Source organism: Salvelinus fontinalis, chromosome 39 (assembly GCF_029448725.1).
Source record: "Salvelinus fontinalis isolate EN_2023a chromosome 39, ASM2944872v1, whole genome shotgun sequence".
NCBI classification, from domain to species: domain Eukaryota; kingdom Metazoa; phylum Chordata; class Actinopteri; order Salmoniformes; family Salmonidae; genus Salvelinus; species Salvelinus fontinalis.
The window spans coordinates 12,144,790-12,162,883 of NC_074703.1; the positions used below are offsets into that span (position 1 = coordinate 12,144,790).

General features: G+C 41.6%; 1 pseudogene; it reads left to right on the forward strand.

Annotated features, from left to right (window-relative positions):
• The first annotated feature begins 617 nt into the window (after positions 1-617).
• Positions 618-11,650, forward strand: LOC129838375 (globoside alpha-1,3-N-acetylgalactosaminyltransferase 1-like; annotated as a pseudogene).
• Positions 11,651-18,094: the final 6,444 nt, after the last annotated feature.

Below are 18,094 nucleotides of genomic sequence, written 5' to 3' on the forward strand. Positions count from 1 at the left end.
AAAGAATGGAACATTGTTTTCTTATTATGAATGTGTCTGTAACTATTCCTAAACCATGTGAAGGGATGGCGTTATTAATGGGGAATCAGTTAGTTATCTCATACAATGTCTGTACGCCAGTCACTCCCTACTTTTCTCATGGGGGGAAGGAGTAAGGCAGTGTTTGCAACCATTGTATGTCCCCTCTGAGGTTGCCCTTATCTTGATCTGGTATATGACCTAAGAGGCTCACAGTCTTTTCTGAGCTTATCCAAGAGGGGGTGTATTTGAGATGGGAGTATCTCAAATGACAATTGATATATGCCATTGGATGAGGTAATGTTTTGGTACCAAGAATGAGATTGAAGCCTTGTCTTGGGAGACCAAACTGAACGATGATTTATAGCTGATGCTGTCTAGCTATGGGATACTCCTCTTTCGGGTAAAGGATTCTTTGTAAGTTGAGAGGGGTGTATCTTGGCTATAAATGAAACTAAGAATTGTTTTTCAAGGACTCTCAGATAATTCATTTATAGACACTGAATTGATCTGAGAGTCAAAAAAGGGCTTTGGTGAAGCTCATATATTATTATATTATTATTAAAGACGAGTGGTTTGCTGATGTCAACGTTGTGAACATGGTGACGGTCGGGTTATGGTATGGGCAGGCAGGCATAAGCTACGAACAACGAACACAATTGCATTTTATCGATGGCAATTTGAATGCACCGAAATACTGTGACAAAATCCGGAAGCCCATTGTCATGCTATTCTTCCTCCACCATCACCTCATGTTTCAGCATGATAATGTACTGCCCCATGTTATAAGGATCTGTACACAATTCCTGGAAGCTGAAAATGTCCCAGTTCTTCCATTTCCTGCATACTAAACAGACATGTCACCCATTGAGCATGTTTGGGATGCTCTGGATCAACGTTTATGACAGGGTGTTCCAGTTCCCGACAATATCCAGCAATTTCACACAACCATTGATGAGGAGTGGGACAACATTCCAAGGGCCACAATCAACAGCCTGCTCAACTCTATGCAAAGAAGATGTGTCACGCTGCCTGAGGGAAATGATGGTCACGCCAGATACTGACTGGCTTTCTGATCCACGCCCCTACTTTTTTTATAAGGTATCTGTGAACAACAAGATGCATATCTGTATTCCCAGTCATGTGATATTACTACATTAGTTTCTATTTAATTTTTTTAAATTGACTGATTTCTTGCAAGCTACGTTTATATTTTTGTTCAGTATAATTAACAATGAAAAGCTGAAATGTCTTGAGTCAATAAGTATTCAACCCCTTTGTTATGGCAAGCCTAAATAAGTTCAAGAGTAAAAATGTGCTTAACAAGTCATATAAGTTGCATGGACTCACTCTGTGTTTAATAATAGTGTTTAACATGATTTTTGAAAGACTACCTCATCTCTGTACCACACACATACAATTATCTGTAAGGTCCCTCAGTCGAGCAGTGAATTTCAACAACAGATTCAACCACAAAGACCAGGGAGGTTTTCCAGTGCCTCGCAAAGAAGGGCACCTATTGGTAGATGGGTAAAAATGTAATAAAAAACAGACAGTGAATAGCCCATTGAGCATGATGAAGTTATTAATTACACTTTGGATGGTGTATCAATACACCCAGCCATTACAAAGATACAGGTGTCCGACTCACTTGCCGGAGTGGAAGTTAACCGCTCAGGGATTTCACCATGAGGTCAAATATAGGTGGTATTACCCTCCGGTTCATTCCTTTAAGTCAAAGTTGTTTAAAGACTTCCTCCAGCGACATCATCGGCCTCAAACCTTGCTTGAGGAACAATATAGAAGCAATAGAGAACAAAATATGTTTTTTTTAAAGTAAATCGGGTGACAGATCTGGTGAAAAGGAGACTGGAGTGCCACTTTAACAAGAAAAAGTGGAACAGTTTATGGTATTCCTGCCATTCAATGCCCTCCAACATAAAAACAACATGCTTAACCTGTTCAATAGTGTGTTTGTTGTTCTATAGATATATGGTGCTTTTCTTACCTTACACATGAGCATCGGTCACACCCATATATACATGGTCCACTGGCACTGGGTAGGCCTACATCCTTGCTGGTGAAACAGTAAAAGGCACAGATTATACCGACTTTGTGATACAGTCCTGCATTACTTCAAACACTCAAAGTTTGATTGAATAGAATTACAAACTTTGTGAGGAACAATGCGTTTTTGCACAAATATCTGTCCTTCCATCACTTTTGGTGTATGTTGCTTTTTCCGTATTTTATTAAGTCAAACTAGTGATATCTGATCTTTGGAGAAACTTAATCATAATCTTAGAACAACATCAGAATACAATGTACAGTATGAGTGTTGTCATACTGATGGTTTCCACGATTATGATATCATTCATTATGTCAATCTATGAATATTGTGATGTCCACTTTTGATATTCATGATATTTAATTATAATATACTTCTATTATTAGCTCTGCTCACATTGTTGAATTACGTCCACTTGTTGTGCATGTACTCTGATTACGCACCATTGTTCTTCTGTATGTGTGTCAACACTTGTGTTTGCACTATACGTTTTTGGGCATTGTCGATATCATAGCTGATGTACATGGTGTTAATCAATCGTCTATCTCCTATTTAGAGTCCTGGTTTTAACATATTGTTACTCATCATTTGGGTAAAATCGGGAACTTGTTTAGTGTTCATTTGTTTGTAACTTTGTCAATGATATAATCCAATCTTGATAGAAATCCCATCCCGTATATAATCCCATCAGAAAGACACGATGCCATCATTTATTTTATAGGTGATTGCTGAAATGTAGCCTTCTAAAAAAGCCCCGTGGGCCCATGACAATGAGAGTCAGGACCACAGATTAAGATCTAATTTGACATAACATTTTCTGATTACATTACCATTGTAAATATGTAAATAATTACATTTTGCACTTCTTTTCTGTTTGATTTGACATACTAGTTAATTCACCTAAAATGTTCCTTTTTATCTTCAACAGTAAGATGAAAATAAGGACGTCAGAATTCTAGAAGTTTGGGGGTAAGACAATTTGTGTTACTGACATAATAAACAAACAACTTATTTTTGTATACTTTTTTTGTGAACCCCTAACCCTCCACAACCTCTCCTGATACTATCATTCAGTATTAACTTGAACCCCCTCTGAAGGTTGTGTCAGCAGGACCCTGTCAATTTCAGGCGGGAAAACTGTAGTTGTAGGACCCGGGACATGCTGTCCCCACAGGGGTGAGACTCTTCTTTGGTCTACTCTAATATAATCATCTCACCCGATACCACCTCTTTGCAAAACTCACCAACTGCAGCCATTTTGAAAGCAGTACGCTATTTTACAATGTCATTTTTTGCATGGTCTTTTCAGACTCCTGTATAAGCAGCCCAGTGTGTTAAAGGGATAAGTTATTATGAATGTATTATTGTTAGTAGTAGACATAGTATAAGTAGGAGAAGGTGCATTTGGAAGTACAGGAAATGTAGTCACTATGAAAGAGTTGCTTATGATGCATTGAATATCTCTGAGCGTTCACAAACTTTTAACATATCTTGTTTTTTCAGGCGCACCAATGTGGTAACTGTTACCACTTGGTTGGCACCAATTGTCTGAGAAGGCACCTTTAATCCCTTGGTTGTGACAGCATTTACAAGCCTATGCACCTCAGCATTGCCACAACCATTTTTGCTGTTGGCAAGTAAGTAGTCTCACACACGTCAGCCGTCCCTACCAGGATGTCTGCTAGCACTGAGCCTCAAATGTAGAATAACATTCGTAGTCGATCATCTAACATTTCTGTAAAAAAAAAAACAATGATAAAGCCTTGCAATCCTATTTTTTTTTCGTTGTGTTCACATTTTGAACCATTTCATGTGTCTGAAGGTAGAACTCTGCATATCCGGCAGGCCCATAGAGCAAATCAAGTGCACGTATAGGTCAACCGCTGGCCAATCAGATACCTCAGATCATCGTGTCGGCATGGTTTCCTCGAGCCTTAGGCCATGTAAAGAAGCCTCAAGCACACAGCAAAGTTGATACTGTGAAATTTCGAAAACTGTAAAGCCATAACTAGAGAGAGACTCAAGGGCACATCAACATATTTTCCACCCAAGGTGCTCAGGGATTCGAGCAAGCAACCTTTCAACTACTTAACCACTAGGCTACCATGAGTAACAACATGAATTGGTGCATGAGGCAGAAATAATGCAGTGCAACTTGAGTTTCGCCATCAGCTGGAAGAATGCCCCCTTTTAGTCAGCGGAGAGAGGGAGAGCAGAGGGACGGTGAGTCAGATGAGAGTAAATACAACAAATTATCTATTGCCAGTGTGATCATGTACCTACAATTTTGAAATATAATTTCAAAATGGTCTGAGAAAAACAACATTGGCATGGTAATTCAAGCATAGCCAATATGCAGTGATGATATGCAGGTGCTTCTACACCTGCATTGCTTGCTGTTTGGGGTTTTAGGCTGGGTTTCTGTACAGCACTTTGACATATCAGCTAATGTAAGAAGGGCTATATAAATACATTTGATTTGATGATAATGTATTGGGCCTATAGCCTATTGCACAAACCACATTGCTACAGAACTGTTTTTATATGTTAATGTTGATTAGGCATAGCCACGGGCAGTAGGGGTGCTGCGACACCCCCTGATAAATTGAAAAACATCTTCCTGCGGCCATATTTTCTAAGTCATGATAAAAAAAATCTGAGTGGTATCTTGATGCAGTCAGGAAAGGTACTACGTAATCATATTGGATGATAAATAACCTAGCTATGGCAGCTATTTTTTTTTCTTCCCCAAGATGACGCAGCAGTAAGACGTATTTGATTTTGTCCCATGTAAATATTCAGTCTTTTCCTGGGTTTTTTGTGTATATTTCAATATTTTTTTCCCATTTTCGAATTAAATATAACTTCCTGCAACCATCCTCAACCAATGTGGTACGGATCTGCTATTTTTTAGGCCTTATAGCTGGAACCTCCATCAGAAGCTAGCCATCAAAAGCTACCCAGCTAATTAGCTACTAGCTATTTAGTCATTGTTAGCCACTGCTAGCGGTCTTTAACTTTAGCATGGACACCAGCCGCTTTAGCCCAGATAGCCCGGATAATACCTGACAGTCTATACAGCGCGATATCAGCCCTGAGCATGTCAGACTGCTTCTTTTTTCCACTACATCACCAGATTCCTGCCCGCAAGATCTGGACCATTACACCGGATCTTCGCAGCTAGTTAGCTGCTACCGAGTGGCTATTGTGGCTAACGCCCTTGTCCAGAAGCATGCACCAGTTAGCTTCGAGCTAGGCCCATCTCTCGGCTAGCAAACAAAGTACACCAACTACAATACCTCTCTTGCCAATTTGGCCTGGATCTCAACCGGCCTCTGTGTTGTGGATGTGGTGAAGATCCATCTGCTAGCCCCGGGCCGCTAGCTTCCTGAACACTGTCTCCCTCTCACCTAGCATAGTAATCGACTACCGAACGACTCCCTGTTTCATCTATTGCTGCTCATTGGACCCTATGATCACTCGGCTACACAGCTGATGCCTGCTGGACTGTTCATTAACACGGTACTTCATTTTGTTTGTCTGTCAGCCCCAGCCTCAAACTTAGGCCCTGTGTGTAGGTAACTGACCCTCTCTGCCCATTTATTGTCATTTACCCGTTGTTGTTGTCTTAGCTGTTTACTCGTTGTTGTTTCATCAGTTATTGTCTTACCTCTCCTAATCAACACCTGTGATTTCTTTATGCCTCTCTCTAATGTCAACATGCCTTGTATACTGTTGTTAGGGCAGCTCTCATTGTTTTATTTTACTGCGGAGCCCCTAGTCCTGCTCAACATGCCTCAGATAGCCCCCTTGTCCCACCCCCCACACATGCGGAGACCGCACCTAGCTTAACTAGTGCCTCCAGAGATGCAACCTCTCTCATCGTCACTCAATGCCTAGGTTTACCCCAACTGTACCCTACCATACCCTTGTCTGTACACTATGCCCTGAATCCATCCTACCACACCCAGAAATCTGCTACTTTTATTCTCTGTTCCCAAAGCACTAGACGACCAGTTCTTATAGCCTTTAGCCGTACCCTCATCCTACTCCTCCTCTGTTCCTCAGGTGATGTAGAGGTTAACCCAGGTCCTGTGTGTCCCCAGGCGCTCTCATTTGCTGACTTCTGCAACCGTAAAAGCCTTGGGTTTATGCATGTTAACATCAGAAGCCTCCTCCCTAAGTTTGCTTTATTCACTGCTTTAGCACACCCCGCCAACCCTGATGTCCTAGCCGTGTCTGAATCCTGGCTTAGGAAGGCAACCAGAAATTCTGACATTTCCATCCCCAATTACAACAGTTCGAGCTTCTACTTTTTAAGATCTATCTCTACAGAAATAAGTCCGTCACTGTTGCCGCTTGTTTTAGACCCCCCTCAGCTCCCAGCTGTGTCCTGGACACCATATGTGAATTGATTGCCCCCCATCTATTGTCCGAGTTTGTACTCGGACGATAGAGGTGAACTAAATTGGGATATGCTTAACACCCCGGTCGTCCTACAATCTAAGCTAGATGCCCTCAATCTCACACAAATTATCAAAGAACCTACCAGGTACAATCCCAAATCCGTAAACATGGGCACCCTCATAGATATCATCCTGACCAACTTGCCCTCTAAATACACCTCTGCTGTTTTCAACCAAGATCTCAGCGATCACTGCCTCATTGCCTGCGTCTGTTATGGGTCCGCGGTCAAACGACCACCCCTCATCACTGTCAAAAGCTCCCTAAAACACTTCTGCGAGCAGGCCTTTCTAATCGACCTGGCCCATGTATCCTGGAAGGATATTGACCTCATCCTGTCAGTAGAGGATGCCTGGTTGTTCTTTAAAAGTGCTTTCCTCACCATCTTACATAAGCATGCCCCATTCAAAAAATTTAGAACTAAGAACAGATATTGGTTCACTCCAGACTTGACTGCCCTTGACTAGCACAAAAACACCCTGTGGCTGTCATGGAAAATTACAAGATTATGTTATAGTGCTTGAAAGATTATATTATAATCATTGTATTGCATTAGAATGGTTGTTTTATTCGACAGAATCGAATCTGTCGACTATTGTGTGTGTGTGTGTGTTCTACTGAGGATGGGCCTCTATGAGATAGCACTGACAGAGGAGATTTACGATGTCTGTGGGTAATAAAGCCTAAAGAGCATTCCAGATAGTAAAGGTAGTGTTTTTGTGCTATGCCGTACCAGGGTGAGACGGGTTCCAGTTTGGAGTAGGAGGGGGCCAGACACTGGTCTTTACAATGAGAACTGTTGAGACAGCAGTAACTGTCTGCTATGTTTTATAGATATCTTTCATACAAATCTTAACCTTTGTGAACTGTTCCTAAGATCTGTGGTTCGTCATGTAAGTTGAGAGGGGTGTATCTTTTGGAAATAAAAGATCTTTGTATTCTTCTGTAGGGACTCTCAGAAATCATTATAGAAACTGAATTGATCTGAGAGTCAAAGGGCTATTGTAAAGCTCATATAATTTAGGGTGAAGTTTAAGTATAACTCTGACTGGGTGTGGTTTGTAACTCTCCTCATTTGGTAATACAGGAAAATGCCATCACATGGCGTACTGCACTAGCATTGAATAGTCCCCGCGATATGCAACTTTTCAGGGAAGTCAGGAACCAATAACACAGTCAGTTAGGAAAGCAAAGGCTAGCTTTTTCAAACAGAAATGTGCATCCTGCCGCACTAATTCCAAAAAGTTGTGGGACACTGTAAAGTACATGGAGAACCTCCTCCCAGCTGTCCACTGCACTGAGACTAGGAAACACTGTCACCACTGTTAAATCCACGATAATCGAGAATTTCAATAAGCATTTCTCTACGACTGGCCATACTTTCCACCTGGCTACCTCAACCCCGGCCAACAGCTCTGCACCCCCCGCAGCAACTGGCCCAAGCCCCCCCCCCCCCCCACTTCTCCTTCACCCAAATCCAGACAGCTGATGTTGTGAAAGAGCTGCAAAAGCTGGATCCCTGCAAATCAGCTGGGCTAGACAATCTGGAACCTCTCTTCCTAAAATTATCCGCCGCCATTGTTGCAACCCCTATTACTAGTCTGTTCAACCTCTCTTTCGTATCGTCTGCGATTCCTAAAGATTGGAAAGCGGCCGCGGTCATCCCCCTCTTCAAAGGGGGAGACACTCTAGACCCAAACTGTTACAGACCTATATCCATCCTGCCCTGCCTTTCTAAAGTCTTCGAAAGCCAAGTGAACAAACTGATCTCCGATCATTTCGAATCCCACCGTACCTTCTCCGCTATGCAATATGGTTTCCGAGCTGGTCACGGGTGCACCTCAGCCACGCTCAAGGTCCTAAACGATATGATATCCGCCATCGATAAAAGACAGCACTGTGCAGCCGTCTTCATCGACCTGGCCAAGGCTTTCGACTCTGTCAATCACCATATTCTTATCGGCAGACTCAACCGCATTGGTTTCTCTAATGACTGCCTAGTTCACTAACTACTTCTCAGATAGAGTTCAGTCTGTCAAATCGGAGGGCCTGTTGTCCGGACCTCTGGCAGTCTCTATGGGGGTGCCACAGGGTTCAACTCTCGGGCCGACTCTTTTCTCTGTATATATCAATGATGTCGCTCTTGCTGTGGGTGATTCTTTGATCCACTTCTACGCAGATAACACCATTCTGTATACATCTGGCCCTTCTTTGGACACTGTGTTAACAAACCTCCAAACGTGCTTCAATGCCATACAACACTCCTTCCATGGCCTCCAACTGCTCTTAAATGCTAGTAAAAGAAATGCATGCTCTTCAACCGATCACTGCCCGCACCCGCCCGCCCGACCAGCATCACTACTCTGGACGGTTCTGACTTAGAATATATAAATAACTAGGTGTCTGGCTAGAGTGTAAACTCTCCTTCCAGACTCACATTAAGCATCTCCAATCCCAAGTTAAATCTATAATCGGCTTCCTATTTTGCAACAAAGCCTCCTTCACTCATGCTGCCAAACATACCCTCGTAAAACTGACTATCTACCGGTCCTTGACTTAGGCAATGTAATTTACAAATTAACCTCCAACACTCTCCTCAGCAAAATGTATGCAGTCTATCGCAGTGCCATCCGTTTTGTCACCAAAGCCCCATATACTACCCACCACTGCAACCTGTATGCTCTCTTTGGCTGGTTCTCGCTACATATTTGTCGCCAAACCCACTGGCTCCAGGTCACCCATAAGTCTTTGCTAGGTATAGCTCCGCCTTATCTCAGCTCACTGGTCACCATAGCAATACCCACCCATAGCACGCGCTCCAGCAGGTATATTTCACTGGTCATCCCCAAAGCCAACACCTCCTTTAGCCGCCTTTCCTTCCAGTTCTCTGCTGCCAATGACTGGAACAAATTGCAAAAATCACTGAAGTTCACTGAAGAGACTTATATCTCTTTCACTAACTTTAAGCGTCAGCTGTCAGAGCAGCTTACCGATCGCTGCAACTGTACACATCCCATCTGTAAATAGTCCATCCAACCATTTACCTACCTCATCCCCATATTGGTTTTTGTTTTTCTGCTCTTTTGCAAACCAGTATTTCTACTTGCACATCCTCATCTGCACTTATATCACTCCAGTGTAAATTGCTAAAGTGTAATTACTTCGCCACTATTGGCCTATTTATTGCCTAACCTTACTTAATTTGCACACACTGTATACAGATTTTTCTATTGTGTCATTGACTGTACGTTTGTTTATCCCATGTGTAACTCTGTGTTGTTGTTTTTATCACACTGCTTTGCTTTATCTTGGCCAGGTCGCAGTTGTAAATGAGAACTTGTTTTCAACTGGCCTACCTGTTTAAATAAAGGTGAAATAAAAAAGAACTAAAAAAATGTGTCTACTATAGCGTCTGTCGGCTTGATTGGTTGCTGTCTCTCGTCTCTCCCTCCCTCCTCCCTGTTCCCCGTGTCACTCACTCACACTCACAGTAGCCTATACATAGAGCATGGCCCCTGCTAGACCATCACTTCTCTTGACCTTTCTCTACCTCCTGGGTACATAAAAACACATGTCACATGGACATGTACAAGAGTGACCAGTAAAAATAGGTTCAAACTTAGTTCGCACTTGCTCTGGTTACCTGAGAATAAATGTTTAAAAAATGTACAACCCACACATTTTGTTGTTAAATGTTCCTCGCTGAAAGTTCCACGCTTTTCACTGCCAACCTTTGAGTGCCTTAGTCTCCACTACACCCTTCTTCCCAAGCTTGTCACGATCGTGTGGCGGATTAACGGACCAAAATGCAGCAGTTGGAAAATATGCCATCTTCTTTTATTTTAACACGAAGATGAACACGACACAAAAACACTTTAACAAAACAACAAAATAACAAAACGACCGTGAAGCTACAAACGTTGTGCACAAACATACAGGCTACTAACGTTCTTACATAGACAATTACCCACAACCAATGAGAGCCTATGGCTACCCTAAATAAGGCTCCCAATCAGAGACAACCGAAATCAGCTGTCTCTAATTGGGAACTCATTCAGGTAACCATAGACTCTCCTAGATAACTAACCAACATAGACAACGCTAGACATATACACTCAACACAAAACCATCTACTACACCCCATAACCCCTTTACCAAATAAACACCCAAAACCAACAAAACATAAACATTACCCATGTCACACCCTGACCTAACTAAAATAATAAAGAAAACAAAGAATAATAAGGCCAGGGCGTGACAAAGCTAGTGAGTCTCAGTCTCAGCAGGCCTACCTCAAAGTTGGAAAATATCTTGATTTAGATTATACATTATGTCATAATTACAGAAAATTTAGTTATCCTCTTGCCATATGAGACGGGCAACTGAAACCCACTTGGTTCTCGTTGTATTTTAGGTATGTGCGCTTCCTGCGTGACTTCCTAGAGACTGCCGAGAAGCATTTCATGGTGGATTTCTAAGTGCGCTACTACATCTTCACTGACTGAGGGAAGACGTGCCAGCGGTGGTCCTCACTCCCGGTAGAAAGTCCCAGTCCCTGGCTGCAACCGCTGGTAGGAGATCTCCTCCCGGAGGATGGAGATGATCCGGACCACCATCGAGAACCAGATAGGCAAGGAGGCGGACTACATCTTCTGCTTGGATGTGGACACGAAGGTCCACGGCCGGTGGGGGGCAGAAACATTGAGCAGGCTGGTGGCCGCTGTTCACCCGGGTTACTATGAGCAGACCCACGAGCATTACCCTTACGAACGCCGTCCTGCCTCGCGGGCCTACATTCCCGCGGGGGAAGAAGACTACTACTATGGAGGCGCCACCATCGCTGGCTATGTGGGGGACGTGCACAAGCTGGCAAAGTACTGCCGCGAGCAGCTGGAGGCTGATGCCGCCAACTCCATCGAGGCAGCATGGCAGGAGGAAAGCCACCTGAACAGATATCTCCTTTACAACAAGCCCACTACGATTCTGTCTCCAGAATACCTGTGGCAGGACTTCAAGACCAACGAGGTGCAAGTAATCAGATTCTCTCAGATCAACAAGAACTATGCAGAGGTTCGGCCCAACGTGAAGAAAAGAAAGTAATGCTGTGGCCATTGTTGTACCAAGATTCAGGATCTAGGCCAGGGAGGAGGATGCTGCTGTTTGTACACATTGAAGGTGGCTGGATCAGTAAACAAGCTTATGTTGTTCCGTTTTTCTCTCAATTAGTTTATATCCTTTACTGCTAAAGATGTATTATAGACATGAAGGGCTGTTTCCATGTAGAAATGTTTGTCATAGGAGCAGAAGTGTGGATAAAGGGTGAGTTCGTGAAATTAATGTGCAATTAATACGGATAATACATGATATTTGTGTCATTCTTTGTTTTATATATATATATATATATATATTATTAAAGGGGGAATATGTGATTGGTACATACATTTTTTGACTTTTTAATTAATGATATATAGCCATTGCTTCTTGCAGAATATAACTTACAGTATAAATACCTCATGACCTTAGTTCAGGGGTCTCCCACCCTGTTCCTGGAGAGCTATTGTCCTGTAGGTGTTCACTCCAACACTAATCTAGCACACCTGATTCTAATAATTAGCTGGTTGATAAGCTGAATCAGGTTAGTTACAACTGGGGTTGGAGCAAAAACCTACAAGAGGGTAGCTTTCTGGAAATAGGGCTGGAGACCCCTGCCTTAGTTCAACGGCTACCAACACTGTATAGCCTCAAAACATGGTTAAAACTATCATTTTGATCTCATCGATGGTCAAGGTATGAATTTGAGAGCTGGTATTGATTTATATTATCCTTTTCCCTCTGTATTACTTGTGACTCGCACAATACTTGCTGTGGCAACGCCCTTGGGTCCATTCACCCTTCCGCTTCTTCTCACAGCCGTAACAATGGAGATTGGCAGGAGCTTATGGTCATTGACACATTTATCTGGACCAGTGTAACTGGTTGAAACTAAAGTAGACAATGATGAATAGTTTCTTCTCATAGCAGCTGTGTCTCCACCACTGTGAAAAGTGACTAATGGTGACTGAATGTTCATTTCAACCAGCTTATGGTGAGTTGCCATAAACTCCTGCCAGTCTCCATTGTCTCACATTGAGACAGAACATGTTGTCCATCTGGGAGTGGTGACATGCATGTATGCTCTGTTTTCTGTGTTATTGGCTGCTCATAAGACAGTGGTTTATGAAAACATTCACCTTCTTCCAGTTCCATAGAATTGTGGTTAAAAATCTGAATTTACTTACAGTGAATGAAAAGGGTAATTCATTCATTTAAATTAGTGTGACTGCAGTGCTCTATTTTACCATTAATTTCTATTGGGCACAAAATTAGCGCAAACACAACCAAAACAAGGAGGAAATGTATCCAACAGAGTCACAAGTTTGATAGTCATTGCGTGCTATGAATATGGGAACAAATACTTAACATTTAAACACTTTAATACACATGTAAGTGAATTTGTCCCAATACATTTGCCCCAATACTCCCCTAAAATTAGGGGGACTATGTAGAAAAAATGCTGTAATTTCTAAACGATTCACCCGATATGAATGAAAATACCCAAATTAAAGCTGACAGTCTGCACAGTAATTTTCTTCTTTCAAATCCAACCTTTTGGAGTATAGACAGCACTGTGCATAGGGTTTACATAGCACATGTCATGGCCTCATGTCCATCATTGTTTATAGACCTGGTGTGCTATGGTGTCATCTAGTGGCACCATACAGCAACTAATCATTCTCAAATTCATTAGAGGCTAATTCATAGTGTATATACCAAATCTGGAGTCAATCTGATTTATGGTTCATGAGAAGAATATTTTTAGCATTAGCCTATGTGCTAAGTACAGTGTGGCCATATTTGAAATGAGCAACAACACTTTTTTTATTGAAACCATAAAAAACGGATGTAATGAGTCTAAATACAAAATCTGGACTGAATCTGTTAAGCCGGACATATTTTCCATAATCAAAAATATTGTATTTTTCAGCTGTTTGAAGCAAAAACTCAATTTAAGAACGGGAAGCAATAATTTCTAATCCCCCATATTTTTTGTAAATATATATATATATTTTTTTAAATATGTTTTCCTTCATTATTTTCCCCTAACCCTACCACCCCTCTCCATATTGGAGTAAACTAATGGACAACAACACTAGGGCTTCTACTTCCAGCTTATACATACTATATACATTTTACGGACACAATGTATTTTACATTAGTTATGTTGTTTTTAATCCCACCCTTCAGCTCCACTCAACCCCTCCCATCTATCTCATAACACCATCCATTTTTTATTAAACTGTGCTGTGATGTTTCACAAATGTTCTGAACATTTCTATTCTCATAGTTTCTACAGATTGTAAATTAAAGATAAACATTTCTGCTAAAAAATATTATTATATTATTGATCGATTGACCATTACTTTTCAAATCACCCAGTAGTGCTATCTGCAGAGTTAGCTCCAGGTAAATGTTGCACTTCTCCCAACCATTCCTAGACCTGTGACAAACAAGCTACATTTGGACTGTACCAAAACAAATGATCTAATGAATCTCTTCACAGCAAAATCTGCAGAGCTGGGATGGTTGTATATATATAACATTCTATTGGTTGTAAGAATTTTGTATAATAATTCAAATAGAAAAATTCAAAGATTTGATTCTGACATTGTTTTACCATGGAATCGGTACATCAAATCTCTTCCCAACTATTTTGCAATCTTTATAGCACAGCTGTACATATTTTGGTCCTTAAATGAAACTTGTATACTTTTTTATTTATCACAATTTTCTTTAACCAATTTTGGTCTTTAATGCATGGCAAGCAGACAAATTCCTTACTTTTTCCCCCTTCCACTTGCCTCTTCCATTTTTGTGGTAATGCTGCAATTAGTTGGTTGTAATTTTGGGTAGAGCAGACATTTCCATATATTTTTGTTAGCTGTATGTGTGACAACTCCACCGGTCCTATTTATGATACATTTTACAAAGATTATAACTTTTTTTAAATGTTTTTTATCAATCAATATATGAGTTTAACCACAATTTGTTTATTATTTGTTCCGTTTTTTTCTGGTGGATTAAACTGAAATTGCAACCAACTTTCTATGGCTTGTTTTGAAAATAGCAATATTTTGGAAAATATTTCCATTTCAAATAACAGAAAGTGAGATGTTGTAATCTGAATAAAGGGAAAAAGGCCATTATTGAACATGGGGTGATACATTCTTATCAATCTGCTAGGGAACCATTTTGGATTTAAATATAACTTTTGTATGACTGACGCCTTTAGTGAGGTCCAATGCTTTAATATTTAATAATATATTTTGCTCATATAATTTAATAAACAGGTCGGTAGGTGTAGGCAAGACCATAAGCAAATAGGTACATTTGGATATGACTAAAGAGTTAATCAGGGTGATTTTTCCACAAATAGACAGGTATTTTAATTTCCATGGTAGAAAGATCTTCTCTATTTTTGCTAACTTTCTATAAAAATGTATTGGAGTGAGTTAATTTATTTCTTTCGGGATATTTATTCCGAGTATGCCCGCACCGCCATCAGATCATTTTATTGGTAAACTACACGGTAATGTAAAACTTTTTTGTGATCCAACACGAAATATAGTACACTATCATAATTTGGTTGTAGTCTAGGGAGGTTAGAAAAAGTTTCTAGATCCTCTATGAGGCTGTGGAGGGATCCAAATTGTGGATTAAAAAGAAAACATGAATCATCAGAGTACAATGACACCTATATTTTTAAGCCCTGGATTTGAAACACCTTGATATTATTGTTGGATCTGATTTTAACAGCTAACATTTCGATGGCAATAATAAATGCAGTTGAAGTTGGAAGTTTACATAGTTAGGTTGGAGTCGTTACAACTAGTTTTCAACCACTCCACAAATTTCTTGTTAACAAATTATAGTTTTGGCAAGTCGGTTAGGACATCTACTTTGTGCATGTCGCAAGTAATTTTTCCAACAATTGTTTACAGACAGATTATTTCACTTATAATTCAGTATGGTGCTTTTCTGCAGGAGGACACATACATAAAGACATATACACATATGAAGACAATGTTCCCTCCTGTCCTCTTCCCTTTCTGATAGGATTGAGGTCAGGGCTTTGTTATGGCCACTCCAATACATTGACTTTGTTGTCCTTAAGCCATTTTGTCACAACATCACAACATTGGAAGTATGCTTGGGGTCATTGTCCATTTGGAAGACCATTTGTGACCAAGCTTTAACTTCCTGACTGATGTCTTGAGATGTTGCTTCAATATATCCACATAATTTTCCTACCTCATGATGCCATCTATTTTGAGAAGTGCACCAGTCCCTCATGCAGCATATTACCCACACAACATGATGCTGCCACCCCCGTGCTTCACGGTTGGGATGGGGTTCTTCGGCTTGCAAGCGCCCCCTTTTTACTTCGAAACATAATAATGATCATTATGGCCAAACAGTTCTATTTTTGTTTCATCAAACCAGAGACATTTCTTCAAAAAGTACAATCTTTGTCCCCATGTGCAGTTGCCAACCATAGTCTGGCTTTTTTATTGCGGTTTTGGAGCAGTGGCTTCTTCCTTGCTGAGCGGCCTTTCAGCTTATGTCGATATAGGACTCGTTTTACTGTGGATATAGATATCTGCTTCCTCCAGCATCTTCACAAGGTCCTTTGCTGTTGTTCTGGGATGATTTGCACTTTTCGCACCTAAGTACGTTATTCTCCTCCTTCCTGAGCGGTATGGCGGCTGCGTGGTCCCGTGATGTTTATATTTGCGTACTATTGTTTGTACAGATGAACGTGGTAACTTCAGGCATTTGGAAATTGCTCCCAAGGATGAACCAGACCTGTGGAGGTCTACAATCTTTTTCCTGAGGTCTTGGCTGATTTCTTTTGATTTTCCCATGATGTCAACTAAAGAGGCACTGAGTTTGAAGGTAGGCCTTGAAATGCAACCACAGGTACACCTCCAATTGACTCAAATGATGTCAATTAGCCTATCAGAAGCTTCTAAAGCCATGACATAATTTTCTGGAATTTTCCAAGCTGTTTAAAGGCACAGCCAACTTAGTGTATGTAAACTTCTGACCCACTGGAATTGTGATACAGTGAATTAATCTGTCTGTACACAATTTTTGGAAAAATTACTTGCGACATGCACAAAGTAGATGTCCTAACTGACTTGCCAAAACTATCATTTGTGGGCCTCCCGGGTGGCGCAGTGGTCTAGGGCACTGCATCGCAGTGCTAACTGCGCCACCAGAGTCTCTGGGTTCGCGCCCAGGCTCTGTCGCAGCCGGCCGCAACCGGGAGGTCCGTGGGGCGACGCACAATTGGGCTAGCGTCGTCCGGGTTAGGGTGGGTTTGGCCGGTAGGGATATCCTTGTCTCATCGCGCTCCAGCGACTCCTGTGGCGGGCCGGGCGCAGTGCGCGCTAACCAAGGGGGACAGGTACACGGTGTTTCCTCCGACACATTGGTGCGGCTGGCTTCCGGGTTGGAGGCGCGCTGTGTTAAAGAAGCAGTGCGGCTAGGTTGGGTTGTGCTTCGGAGGACGCATGGCTTTCGACCTTCGTCTCTCCCGAGCCCGTACGGGAGTTGTAGCGATGAGACAAGATAGTAATTACTAGCGATTGGATACCATGAAAATTGGGGAGAAAAGGGTATAATTTTTTTTTTTTTTAAACAAAAAAAAAACTATCATTTGTTAACAAGGAATTTGTGGAGTGGTTGAAAAACGAGTTTTAATGACTCCAACGTAAGTGTATGTAACTTCCGACTTCAACTGTAAGTATTTAGACCCTTTGCTATGAGACTCGAAATTGAGCTCAGGTGCATCCTCTTTCCATTGATCATCCTTGAGGTGTTTCTACATCTTGATTGGAGTACACCTGTGGTAAATTCAATTGATTGGAAATTTTTTGGAAAGGCACACACCTGTCTATATAAGATCCCACAGTTGACAGTACATGTCAGAGCAAAAACTAAGCCATGAGGTCGAGGGAATTGTCCGTAGCGATCCGAGACAGGATTGTGTTGAGGCATAGATCTGGGGATGGGTACCAAAACAGTTCCGCAGCATTGAAGGTCCCAAAGAACAGTGGCCTCCATCATTCTTTAATGGAAGAAGTTTGGAACCACAAACTCTTCCTAGAGCTGACCTCCCTGCCAAACTGAGCAATCGGTAGGAAAAATGGCCTTGGTCAGAGGGGTGACCAAGAACCCAACAGTCACTTTGACAGAACTCCAGAGTTCCTCTGTGGAGATGGGAGAACCTTCCAGAAGGACGACCATCTCTGCAGCACTCCACCAATAAGACCTTTATGGTAGAGTGGCCAGACGCAAGCCACTCCCCAATAAAAAGCACATGACAGCCCGCTTGGAGTTTGTCAAAAGGCACCAATTGGACTCTCAGACCATGAGAAACAAGATTCTCTGGTCTGATGAAGCCAAGATTGAACTCTTTGGCCTGAATGCCAAGCGTCACGT